This window comes from Rhincodon typus, chromosome 19, assembly GCF_021869965.1.
Source record: "Rhincodon typus isolate 14 chromosome 19, sRhiTyp1.1, whole genome shotgun sequence".
Lineage (NCBI taxonomy): Eukaryota > Metazoa > Chordata > Chondrichthyes > Orectolobiformes > Rhincodontidae > Rhincodon > Rhincodon typus.
Window position 1 is genome coordinate 39,684,689 of NC_063350.1, and position 14,324 is coordinate 39,699,012.

The following is a 14,324-nucleotide window of genomic DNA, read 5'->3' on the forward strand; positions in this document are numbered from 1 at the left end:
TTTCAACTCCCCCTCCCATTCCTCAGACGACATGTCCATCCTGGGCCTCCTGCAGTGCCACAACGATGTCACCCGAAGGTTGCAGGAACAGCAACTCATATTCCGCTTGGGAACCCTGCAGCCCAATGGTATCAATGTGGATTTCACAAGTTTCAAAATCTCCCCTCCCCCTACCGCATCCCAAAACCAGTCCAGCTCGTCCCCGCCTCCCTAACCTGTTCTTCCTCCCACCTATCCCCTCCTCCCAGCTCAAGCCACACCTCCATCTCCTACCGACCAACCTCATCCCGCCTCCTTGACCTGTGCGTCCTCCCTGAACTGACCTATCCCCTTCCTAACTCCCTACCTACACTCACCTTTACTGGCTCCATCCCCGCCTCTTCGACCTGTTTGTTTCCTCTCCACTTATCCTCTCCTCTATCCCTCTTCTATCCGCCTCCCACTCTCTCCCTATTTATTTCGGAACCCCCTTCCCCTCCCCCTTTTCTGATGAAGGGTCTCGGCCCGAAACGTCAGCCTTTCTGCTCCTGTGGTGCTGCTTGGCCTGCTGTGTTCATCCAGCCCTGCACCTTGTTGTCTCGGATTCTCCAGCATCTGCAGTTCCTACTATCTCTGAATAGGACCTTAGCCTGTTTCAGGTCAGTCATGGATTGGGACTGTTTCTGGGTCCTGCCACTGCACTCGCACCACAGCAGCAGCAATCTTATGAGAGGTGGCTTCTGAGGAAATGGCAACCCCACCACTAGATGCTATGGGAATGGGATTGCAAGGATGTCTGCATCTTGAGACATCTTCTGTGAAGTTTTTAACAAAAGTAAACTGTCACCACAGCTGCCAGTCCAACACTATGGATAGGAAACCTTTCTAAAAGATGGCCTTTGGCAATAGCAGTGATTCCTGAGGCTCGAATGGGGTATTAACTATAGTATCTCACTGGCTCCCAGGTCTGACGTTGACAATCCAACTACAGGCACCTGCCATGTCAGGGCAGGTAAATGGTCATCCACCGCTGGATTAGTCACCAACCCAAAATAGTCAAATCCTATTTTTCTCCTGGTTCCATCTGCAAAGCTGGCTCAATGCAACCAGTATGATTTTGTCCAATGGTTTTACTCTTCCCATTATACAGAAGTGGACATTTATAGATTCATATAAATACGTATACATACTCCCTGTTCAATGGGAGTACAATAAACAAAAGTGAGTGTCCTTCTTGAAGCCAGCTCTACAAGAATTCAGGCAATTCTTTGTAAAATTAACTATGTTGATTGGTCACATTGCTGGAATTACCTGATCCATTGAGTGATGTTGGCAATGGCGAGTAATGTGGGAAAATGTGGTGAATATGAAAAAATAGGAATCTCACATCAGGAAAACACATTTCCGATTTTCCTCTTCAGGATTCAATGGCACATTCTGAATCCCTCTAATGAGCAACAACTACTTTATTTCCATGTATTTGCAATTCATTATTAGCTAAACTCCATCCACATAAAAATATGTGTAAAAATAAAACTACACATAGCACTGGTCAGACTACAGCTGGAATAGGGCGGACAGCTTTGCCCCCTTATCTAAGGCATATATCCACTATTGGCATTGGAGGCAGTCCAGAGAAAGTTAACTTGGTTACCATCACTCTATGCTTCGTCCTGGCACTAACTCACTTTGCACTTACTTGGAGCTGCAAGGTTCTCTGGTTTGCACTCCTTTCTAGCACAGAAGGAGAGGCAGGTACATTATCATGGTCGTCAGTGACGGGTGTGGACATCTTTCTGCAGAGCATAGAGTTACATTAATATCACTCCTACAGCATATGCTGACAAGTACACGGTGAACACAGTCCATGTGCTTCAATCAAATTGCCAGATCTGGAAGTCAAAGGGGATCAAAGGGACTAAGGAGGACTACAGTCCATGGGGGCATTTAACCATAGTCAGTGAAATAGCACATTTGATTCCAGTCCAGAAGTTGACCATGGTCAATCAGTTCTGCAGGACAGGTGCTGCCAGGTCAAGGATAGAGGCTACGTCTGTCAGGGAGCTATGGGAGCTGGGAGGTGGGCCAATGGTTCCTGCACTGAGACAAAAGGAGAGACTGTATATGATGTAAGTGGATGGAAGAGCAAGGAGTGGTGATCCAGGAGCAGGAGTGTTGATGAGCTGACCCCAGTGAGTTGGTAAGAAGCACGGAAGGATTAGTAGTTTGGGAAGATGAATTGGCAGAGGGCTGATAAATTGGCATAGTGCAATGGAATGATGTGAGTTGTTGTGTTGGAGCCTTGGTGAGTGCATTGTGTGTGCATTGGCAGAGCTTGAGTAAATGGTGACCATTTAAGCATGAGTAAGCAGAGAGAAGGTGGTGGCACTTACCCCTGCAGAGCACAGGAGATCATTGACCTTCTTATGCTATAAAAAATAACCCTTCAGAGGAAGGTTCACTCAGCCTGAAAAGTTAACTCTGATTTCTCTCCACAGATGCTGCCAGACCTGCTGGGTTTTACCAGGAATTTCTGTTTTTTCTGGCTTTCTTATGCTGTTGTGCATTAAGTTTCACCCAAAACATTGCACTGACCTGGTCCACTATCTCAGTCCAGGCTGCCTGAGTCTGGGGCCTTAGCCTCCTTTGTCAGGTAACAGGAAACAAAAACACCCTGTGCTCTTTTCTACCAGTAAGGCCACCAGCACCATTAGGTCCCTGTGTGTATACCATGGAGTTAACTAGCATTTCTAAACCTTTTCCTCAGGATATTGCTGAAACACAATGCTGGCTTCCAGTGCAATGGAGATGGGGTTTAAATATGGTACCAGCAACACGAACCTTGCACTGTCCCAGCAGTGGTTACCATTTAGCTTCTGCTGCCACATGTTTTCACAAGACAAACACCAAAAGGGCTAATTGCTTCATTAATGAGGTGAAGAGTGGAAAACTGCACCAGAAAAATCAACAATGAGCTATTGCAGACAAGGTGCATCTTACAAATCTTACTCAAGACAAAACTTTGCCAGAAATTGGGAAAACTTATCTTTGTCCCTGGAGTGCCAAACAGCATCTTCCTTACCAGGTCCCAAACTCCCAACTCACAGATGTACCAGGAGAGGACAAAGAAAGCACTTCAAAGATACTCTGAAGCTCTTATGAACCATTGCAACATTAGCATTAATGACTGGGAGGATGATTACAAATCATTCAAAATGTCCATCAAGTTACATCAAACTTTGTATGATAATGTCTTATTAATGAGGTAGAGTGAGGATAGAGAAGGAAAAATGGGACTATTTTCCAAATCCAAAAAACACATGGGACATTCTGCCCCATATACCCAAAGATCTGTTGGCTGAGGATCAGAGAGGACAGATCCCTGGTTTGAAGAAGCTTGTGGTTACAGTTAAAAATCAATGAGTTGCCACTAGGTGTCTTGCTACTGGAAGCCCATGGAGTAAGCTTAGAAGATTAAGAGAAAGGGACTTTGATAGAAGTATGGACACTGGAATATTCAGTCTGGTCTAGTATGGAGTCAAGATCCCATTAAAGCTGGGAGGAGCTTGGGGAATTTAAATACGAGATATCATTCTGATTTCTGTCCCAGATTGGGAGTACAGCGTGGGAAAATTCTTGCCCCACAAACCCGACTTTAAAAATAGCCATTTTTAGCACTCCCTATTTTCAGTATGGGACAGGGTGGACTAGGTTGGAAATCAGTGACACAGAAACAGCTCATGAGGCTGTTGTCAGGTTGTGAGACAGCCTGGGCAGAAAATCTGCCTCTTCTCCAGCACTATGGCCAAGTGTTAAGATAAAAAAAATTCCTCTAGCCCTCAGCCTCACATACTCCCCATGTCCCGTTCACACCAACTCATGCCACCTAGCCTCCACCCATTCCCCGATGGCCTCTCATACTCCCAACACCACACTATGACACGCTATTAGAGTACATGGCCCTCCCAAGCCCCTATGACATCTTATCCCACCCTGTCATACTTTATGACATCTTAATGCCTACTTCTACCCACTAATCAAGTGTGATGTTGGTAGTGCTACCAATGCAACACTTCATATTTGATTCATGTAAGAATACAACTGGCAAACTGTCCAATTCACCAACTGAGCCAGCAGCGCACCAAAACAGACATCTATCAGCAAGTTGAGGTGAATATTGAGAATAAGGAAGAAGTGGCGTATCAATCAGAGAGCTTATCCACCACCCAGAAATGTGCTAAAATAATTTTGTACCAAAGGCACACCCAATGTCATTATCCTTGAAAAATTTATCTCAGGCAGTTTTAGTGGTAACTTCCAGCAGCGTATGAGGTGTTTTGGTCACACTACTTGTTATGTTGTACATTAATGGTCAGAGTGTCTACAGTGCATGCTTCCCTATTTTATTTTTGAGCACCAATAAGGCCTACTGCAGTGATGGTAACAAGGTCTGCCAGCTAGACCTCATAGAATATAAGTTCCTTGATTGGGGTTGCTAATCTGGTCCAATCATGGAGCCCTGGCTGACATAAAAAAGTTGAGTGTCAGAGACCTGACTCTGTATGGGGCAGTACTATATTCAAGGACTGTTCATGTGTAAATAAAGGGTGACTTGGTGACCAGATACTGGCCTCTCTGGAGTTATTTCACCTACCTCAAGCAGCCAAATGCATGCTTTGGTCCAAAGTTCTACGAATCTATTTACAGATCTGTGGCACATCAAGCAGTTCAAGTTGCATCTAGTGTCATCCAAGATTTTATGAGCTGCCTCCTCGTACCTAATTACAGAGTTACAATGATAAATTCAGATGGTAGTGGTGGCACCGGACCAAGGGGAAAGAAAGCAGAGAAACATAAACCATGACAGGAAAGTATTTATTGCCATCTTGAGGCTTATGTGACATCAATAATTCCAAGAATAACAAAAATGGTCCAATGTTTTTGTTAGAGCATTTATTTATTGCAAATTGATTTAGTAAAAGTTTTAATAACATTATATTCCTCACACCATGTGAAGCTGTTAATAAAAATCACTAACATCCGCTGAAAAACTGGTACTAAAATAAACATTTTAAAATATGTTAAACACATGTTGAACATTAAATCTACTTTGACTTCAATTTTATAGCAAGGTATCGCATTTCACAGAGATCTATATATTGAATCTGTTTAGGTTTTGTTTTTATTTTCAGATATTTTGTTCATTCAAACCCAAAGGAGATAAGGGCACAACAGAACTATTTCACTCTACATATTCTCGCATGTGCAGGAAATGTTTCAGGCTGAAGGTTTATAACTTGCTATTTATATTTCCACATTTGCAGTCTTTTTGATCCAGCTGCAATTTTCCTTTGTAACTTTGCTCTCTCTTTTGTTCTTTTCTGTCTGCTGTTTCTATGGTTTTCTTTTCTGTTTTTGGCTAATCCTGTTGTTCCCTCCCCTCCAATGCTTCTTTCTTTGTGTCTGCTATTTGTCCTGAAGGCTCTAATACTTAACTGCGATGCTGATTTATATTGGCCATGAAAGCTTTTATTTGATCTCTGGTTGTAGCTGCCCACATCTTGTCTAGTGGTAATATTATCATTCATCTCCAAGGCCAATCTCCAAGGTTGAGAAAGGGAATATCATAAACCTGTGTCACCAGTCCTGATTATTAGCCAGTGGTGTCTGTGGGTAAGAACATGGGAATATTGGATATAGGCAGGAATCAGTGTTTTCCTCTGATGCTTCCTATGGCTGATCAGTTTGGTGACACTTACTCTCTCAGCTGACAACAGGCTAAGATAAAAGCCGAGAAATGGATCAGATTGTTAAAAAAGGGCAGAGTCTTCTCAGTCCCTCCACAAAGTGGGCAATGGTCCAAAGATGTGCAGGTTAGGTGGATTGGCCATGCTAAATTGCCCGTAGTAGTCAGGGATGTGTAGATTAAGTGGGTTATAGGGGGATGCGTCTGGGTGGGATGGTCTGAGGGTCAGTGTGGACTTGTTGGGCCAAAGGGCCTGTTTCCACATTGTAGGGATTCTATGATTCTTTGAGAAAGTTGGCGAACTGTGTGAGATCGACAGTAAGGAGATTTCAAAATATGAGTGCTAAAAAGTCCCATTTTACAACCAAATGTTGAATGGTGAGACAAGTTTCTTGTGAGTAGCAAGAGGCCTGCTTGCATGTATTTTCATATATTAGCATCCACGTTATTACATTTTCTCAACTCAGTGTTACGCAGTTTTCCATTCTCCCACCTACCAGAAAGATACTAAATGCTGACAATTCCCAACATCTGGCAATTCCAGCTCAACTGATTGCTCCTTCAGCCCTCCATCAGTCACCAAGATCTCAGGAAACACTCCAGGGGGAGCGCGAGCACATCCACCAGGAGGCCTGTGTCCTCATTAATAAAGCGAGTCACCAATCTTCCTCTGTCCAAAATGTCTGAGGCTATTGACACAAGACATATGGGGCAGCAATGGACCACCAACCTTTGAGCAGGTACCCAGCTGGGTTTTAAAGAGAGCTCTGGGCACCAGGATACCCAAGGACCTCCCAGCCATGGCCAGCACTTCCAGCTGAGGAGATTGGGAGAAAATGAATGTGACACCACAGGGGCATAGTGCATGGGTAATAAGGTGAGCCTGGGGAGATAGTGTAAGAAAACCCCCTAGGTGTCTTTCAGAGAGAAACTCACATGAATCTGGCCAAAAGTTATTATTAGCTGATTTCACATAAGATTGAGCCCTGGTGTTGGAGATGGATAGCTCAGCAAGACGTTCTGCCATCAGGAGAGGAGGCCAAAAAATTGACAACACAACTTTAAACTAATGTAACTTTTCAAATACTGAAACTTGTCTTAAGTGAAAGATTATGCTGAAAAAAGTTGAAATTATTCCACCATTTAGTTCCAAAATGTATTGTGAATGATTTATTGCATATCAGTTTTGAACTATGTGCATGTTTCCACTAGGAGGAAGTCATAAAATTACAAAGAGCTGTTTTATGCACATTTCAACATACCTGGTGCAATGGTATGTCTCTCTGATTCAGCTCAGTGCATGAATTATTCTGGTACAGCTGTTTCCAGAAACTAGATCCACTACAAACTACAGTTTAATGTCAGCTTGCATACAAAGTGTTTTTAATGTGGAGAAATAAAAATGTCCCCAGTATTGCACAGAGCTGTAATCAGATACAAATGAATGTTGAGCCTAGAAAGGAGAGAAATGAGCAAGATGAGACTTTGGCTTAAAAGAAGATCTTGAAGGAGGAGGGACGAGTGGAAAGGTGAAGAAGCACAGAGTTTAATGAGTTATGTGAAATGTGTGGGCTTTGGGTGAATTATGATACTGCTACCAGTGTTGTTGGGGGTTGGTGGGGAGCATGGATGGGCAGGGGAAAACAACAGAAACAGTAAAGGAAGTCCTTTGGAATACAAATAGAGATTTTCAGTTCTGATTTGTGGCTAAGAGCGAATATAATGCTCATTCAAGAAGTATGACGTGCTTGCCTTTGTTCATTACTACAGTGAGATCACAGAAGATGAGGAAGGAAAATGCATCGTAGCCCCCATTACAAAAGGTGTAATTTGTGACTCAGTGCTGTACAAGAACTGAAAACTGATTGGCAAAATTCAGTCATGGAATTACGTAAAAAAATTAATGAGCACAGATTTGGGAGGTTAAACCACATCCAAGGACTTTCAAAAGGAAGTGAAATTTGGATACAGGGTAGTTGTCGAAAGGACTTAGGAGTCAAAGATCATTTTAATTTTAGGAGGGATGATATCAGTGTTGAAGGAACTAGTACTGAGAAGGAAATGATTTTCCTGTCCTAAGAAAGAAAGTAAAATTTTAAGAAAACCTTGAATAAATGCTTCATTGTTACTGCAGATCTAAGGAAAATTTCAAATTGCTAATAAGCACTTATCAGGAAAGTTAAAACTACAAGGGCTGAACTGTGCATTAGCTATCATGGCATTTATTATTAATAAAGTCTTTAGTTTCTTTTCCAGAACGTGTCTAGGCCACAGAAAAGATGCCTGATGCCTTCAGCTACAGTGATGCAACAAAGCAAGATAATGAGTTAATCCAGACATAGTTTAATGATTTAATCATCTCTGTCTCTTATTTTACATTCAATCTGATGAAACAAATTGACAAGTAGAAACTCCACACACCCACATGTATCTATCTCCGATAAATAGAGGTTTCCTTTTCTCTCCTGTTGCCTCCCTTTACCGTGTGCTTTTCTCCTGCCAGTGACACTGGATCATAAACATATTTAATCTTCTGGCATTCGGGCGCCTTAACTACACTACTACAAAATAAACCCTTTGCAAACTGATGGTATTTAGGGTGTCAGAACATCCCCATTCTCCACTTCCTGGATCTCAACAACGTTGGCAAGTGGATAAGTTATTTTTTGTAAGTCATAACTCTATTCGTTACCTCTTTACAAAGCTCAGTAAGCTTAGCCATTAAGTAGCTCAGCCCCAGAAAATGTTAGCGGTTTGATCCCCATACCCTGCTGGGTTAGCTGATTTCAGTCAGAAGGGCCTAAGTGGACCTGTGACTAGCATTCCTCGTATTAACCTCTAGCCTGTAAACCTTAATCAAAGGGCGCATGTGTAGATATTGAGTAAGGACCAAACCCAGTTGGGTTCTGATGTCGTCACACTCTAACGGCCTGCCCAAGATCTGTACATGAGCAGTAATAACTTGGATGTGGCACCGGTGAAACCAAATCTTATCATTTCCTTTAAGAAAAGGTAAATGAAAACAAAAATAAAATCACTTAATAATTTTTTAAAATATTTATACTTATCCACATGACTGAAACTTCTTGCTTGCTATCTTGATTAAACCAAAATAGGGCCATACGCTTACACACATATTCTTATGTGCACATCATTGTAACATATTTACAAAGCTATACAACCTGAATCCGAATTTTTAACACGGAATTCACTGCGTCACAGGTCTGATTTTGTGAACATAATTTCTTTTATTTCAGATCTTTAAGCAACATAAGACGTTCAGTATTATTTGGTGAAATGTGCTTTGAATCTACCTCTGCAAACCAAAAAGACTGGTCTTATTGTTGTACAATGCAACATTGTTGCCAATTAGTTACCAACAAGCCTTTATTGTGAAAAGGTATCAAGGGGAAAATTACAGGCTGAACATTAAGATTAACATATAGAAAAAGAAAGAGTGCCTCTGTAATCCAACAATGTCCACATTTATAATTAAGCTGAATATATTTAACTCAGAGCTGTCCTTCGAGTCTATTCAAATAAACAATTCTTACACAGAATGTAGATTCTTATCTTGGAGCTGGCATTTTTGTAAAGTTTATACAGTGTTCTGAAAACATCAGCTATCTCTTTTTGTGTTAAAATAGTTATCAGGTAGCCATCTTACAAATGTAAATATAGCTTTGTAAGACAGTTTCTTGATAACCAATTTATCACTGAGTGAACAGACCTCTAAGGCTTCAGAAATGCATGTATTCTACAAATACGTTAGTGAAATGTCTGTGTTATGACTAACACAGTGACTCTAACTGCTATATATATTCAACATAAGAATTTTACAGCTTGTGATCATCACAGCATTTAAAGTTTTTTGTCATCTGTTTGGTTAACTTAAAATTAAGCCAACATAAAATATTCACACAATGCTTTAGTGTTTTAATAAGAACATTGTGGAATCTATATTTAATAATCTTGACTGCACTGCTTATGCAGGCCAGGAGAAAGTATACTGTCTTCTTGACAAAGGATCCCAGTCTGAAACAGCAGTTGGCTATTTTTAGATTCTTAGCATGTATTACATAGTTAAGTACATGCACATGGTCCAAAATATTCCTGAAACTTCAACAACGGTCTCAGTGTTTTGGCACTAAAGCCCCTTTTCTGGAGAAATTATCCGATCAGATCTCATGTAGTCAGTCATGAGGTATCTTCATGTTGACTTGCTGCAATCCTTAGGCAGGGAATTTTGGATTATTGTTAACACAGACCTTCCACATTAAACATATTTTAAAGCTCACATAGTTTTCCTTCATGTTTCAACTCCAAATGAGTGCAAGAAACCTGGCATGTTACATCTTTTGTAAATTAAAATGTTGACAAGAATTACGAGAGGACTGGCATATTGCCCTTAGGCAAGGAGCACCTGTTTTTAATGTCAGTGTTGGATTGAATCTCAGAGATCATATATCAGCAGCTATACTTTACAGACACTACTCAGGCTAACCTCTAGACTACACCAACAAAGGCTTAATGTTTAACGTTTTGACTGCATTCCTGCATTAGCAAGAAACGAAGAGGGGCGAGAAAGAGAGACAAAGGGGAAAAAAGGAACAGAATAAAAGAATGAATGAAGGAGTGAGAGTAAAATAAAGAACATACAGTTTGGCAGCTAGTTTTTTTAGTTATATGGAACGCAGCTCCAACTTGTTGGTGACATCATGCTTCTTGTATACTGTAAATTATGAAACTATTTCCTATTCCTTTACACAAAGCAGATATCTTCTGAATAAGATCACTCTGCTGTTGCTTTTGCTTCTTTTATTGATGTCTGTTCCTGGCTCTATTTAAAATAAAGCTACACATTAGATGAGAAGCTTGCAAACTAATAACATATTGGCAGCCATATGAGGGAGATCTCGAATCAGATTTGGCACTAACACCTTTATTGTAACTCGTGGACCTGGTCAATCACAGGGAATGTCTGTGCTGTGACCTGGTTCTGATTCCTTTAAAACAAATAATTCCTTTGTTTCACAAAAGAGAAGTTTTCAAGCTGTCAGCAAATAACTGCACAGCTTCATTGTGACCATTTTAGTATGCGGGAGGCGTGTTCAGAATTTCAGGCCAGATCACCGCACCCTTATTCTGTGGGTGCTGCAGGCAACAGTGACTAGTGATGGACCTACTGAGACATCTTACAAAATCATGATGATATACGACTTCTGCATTGTCAACATGGAGACTATTAAGGCATTGGCATGTTCAGGCTTATATAACCAAAACTTTTCCAAAGCAAAACATGTTTAAGGAGCTGAAATAAATCTAACTGAATGCTTATTGTATTCACAGGTATTCCCAGTCAGTTAGTGACAATAGCATGGCTTCATTCAGTGTGCTATCGATTCATGGAGAAATAAGCAAGAGGGATTATGTTCCAATGAAGTTCAGCAAAATAATGGCTCATTTTGAAAAAAAAACTACCCCTCAAGACTGATGAGATTTCAATGACCTGACGATACAAAAACTTATATCTTATAGATGTGACAAGGAAATGAGTTTTTTTTAGCGAGTTCACCTACAAGGAAACAAACAGCAAATAAGAACTGATAATGAAAATCATAACATGTAAAACTAACATAATGATAATCTGCAGAATAGGTTCCGAGCTTTAAAAGCAAAAGTGACAATGAGTTCAATGCAACAATATGGGAAAAAAAGGAAATAAAAGCAAGATAATCTTTCACTGTTACCCACATGGCGAATTGCTTGTTTCAAACACTTTATCTGACTCTGGCTTCCCACACAGCAGCGTGAAGGTGGCAAGAAGGTCAGGTAATCAGTCAGGTTGGCACAGGGGAGATATCTGGCACCTCAGAAATTGAGTACGGGCGGGAAGGACCATGATCAATTTTTTCAACCTGTCATCAGTTAAGGCTCTTACGTGGTTAACTAACAACTACTTAAGGTCGTCATACCATCTGGGCTGCAGTTTCTTCATGTTCAGACAGGTTGAAAACAAGTTGATCTACCCAAATGGCAAAGCAATACAGGCATATGCTGAGTTTTTTTTAGAGGAGGGGGCAGGGGTCCCTCAATCTGAACTAATTTGTGCAAGATTCAAGGACTGGAGCTATGTAAGGGAGATGGTCTCTAAGCCAAATCTTTACACTCACTTCTGACTCCCCTGTCCCTAGGACTCCCAATCTCTAAAAGGCCCCTCTGAACAACACCTACCTTTCTTAGCATGGATCTTCTCTGTATGAGTTCAGCTATGTCCACGTCATAGAGTTATAGAGATGTATAGCACAGAAACAGACCCTTCGGTTACCTTGTCCTTGCCGACCAGATATTCTAAATTAATCTAGTCCCATTTGCCAGCATTTGGCCCATATCCTTCTAAACCCTTCCTATTTATATCCCCATCCTGATGACTTTTAAATGTTGCAATTGTACCAGCCTCCACCACTTTCTCTGGCAGCTCATTCCATGCATGCACTACCCTCTGTGTGAAAAAGTTGTCCCTTAGGTCCCTTTTAAATCTTTCCTTAAATTTATGCCCTCTAGTTTTGTGCTCAGCTAACCTGGGGTAAAGACCTTGGCTATTCACTCTGTCTATGACCCCCATGATTTTATAAACATCTATAAGATCACCCCTCAGCCTCCAATACTCCAGGGAAAACAGCCCCAGCCTATTTAGCCTCTCCTTACAGCTCAAACCCTCGAATCCTGGCAACATCCTTGCAAATCATTTCTGAACCCTTTCAAGTTTCGTAACATCCTTCTAATAGCATGGAGACCAGAATTAAATGCAATATTCTAAAAGAGGCCTTACCAATGCCCTGTACAGCTGCAAAATGACCTCCCAACTCCTGTACTCAATGCACTGATGAATAAAGGCAAACATACCAAACACCTTCCTCACTATTCCACCTACCTGCGATTCCACTTTCAAGGAACTATGAACGTGCAATCCAATGTCTCTTTGTTCAGCAACACTCCCCAGGTCCTTACCATTAATTGTATAAGTCCTGCCCTGATTTGGCTTTCCAAAATGCAGCACCTCACATTTATCTAAATTAAACTCTATCTGCCGCACCTCGGCCCACAGGGCTATCTGATCAAGATCCCTTTGTACTCTGAGGTTACTTGCTTGGCTGTGCACAATACCACCAATTCTGGCGTCGTCTGCAAACTTACTAACCATACCTCAGATGTTCACATCCAAATCATTTATATAAATGTCAAAAAGCTGTGGACCCAGCACCGATCCTTGTGGCATTCCGCTGGTGACAGGTCTCCACCACCTCGCTCTGTCTCCTACTTTTGAGCAAGATCTGTAACCAAATGGTTAGTTCTCCCTGTATTCCATGTGATCTAACCTTGTTAACCAGTCTACCATGAGGAACCTTGTCAAACGCCTTACTGAAATCCATATAGATCACGTCCACCGCTCTGCCTCTTCAACCCTCTTTGTTACTTCTTCAATCAAGTTCAAGAGACATGATTTCCCACGCACAAAGTTATGTTTACTATCCTTAATCAGTCCTTGCCTTTCCAAATACATGTAAATCCTGTCCCTCAGGATTCCCTCCAACAACTTGCCCACCACTGATGTCAGGCTCATCGGTCTATAGTTCCCTGGCTTTTCCTTACCACCTTTCTTAAACAGTGGCACAGCGTTAGCCAACCTCCAGTCTTCCTGCACCTCACCTGTGACTATCGATAATACAAATATCGCAGCAAGGGGCCCAGTGATCACTTCCCTAGCTTCCCCCAAAGTTCTAGGGTATACTTGATTAGGTCCTGCGGGTTTATCCATTTTTATGCGTTTTATCATGTCCAGCACCTCCTCCTCTGTGATATGGACATTTTTCAAGATGTTGCTATTTATTTCCTCAAGTTCTCTTAGTCTCCCTGCAGCAGCCACAGTATTCCTCACAACCCTGCAAAGTTCTGGAGATGCTCATCTCTGATTGACTCGCTACTCCAGATATGTTGGACTTCCCATTCCAGGTTAGCAACTCTAACAGATACCTGTTGGTAGCCAACAAGCAGACTGATTGATGAAAGAGCTGTGGGGTTTCTCACCAAAGTGAACTGTAGGTTTCTCCCCAAGAAATTTTCCTGCTTTCAGACTTAGTCCAAAAATTGGTGTAGTGGCCAGGGATCAAGTACTTCCCTCCAAGTCATAAACGATTATGTCTTGGACATATAATCAGTGCTGAATTTATTTCCCTGTCCTATACCAACATGGAGCACCATTATCACAAGAACTGCAGAAGGAAAAGTCCCAACATCATTGGACAATTTATGAAACCTTGCTTGAGTCACCCAAAATCCAACACCAAATCAATTTTAAACATGGAAAAGCGTAATACTTCACTCAATACTTCGCTCCTCTTAATTCTCCCATTATTGAATAGAAGAGCACTTTTGGAAGTAAGGGAGAAGATTCCATTCACATCATATTAAACTGAGCATGAGGTGAAAGGAGTGCATCCAAACTCAGTGTGGCCAGCCAGTTGGATACACCTTCGTACAAAAACATAAGTTGCTGGAAAAGCTCAGCAGGTCTGGCAGCATCTGTGAAGAAAAAGTG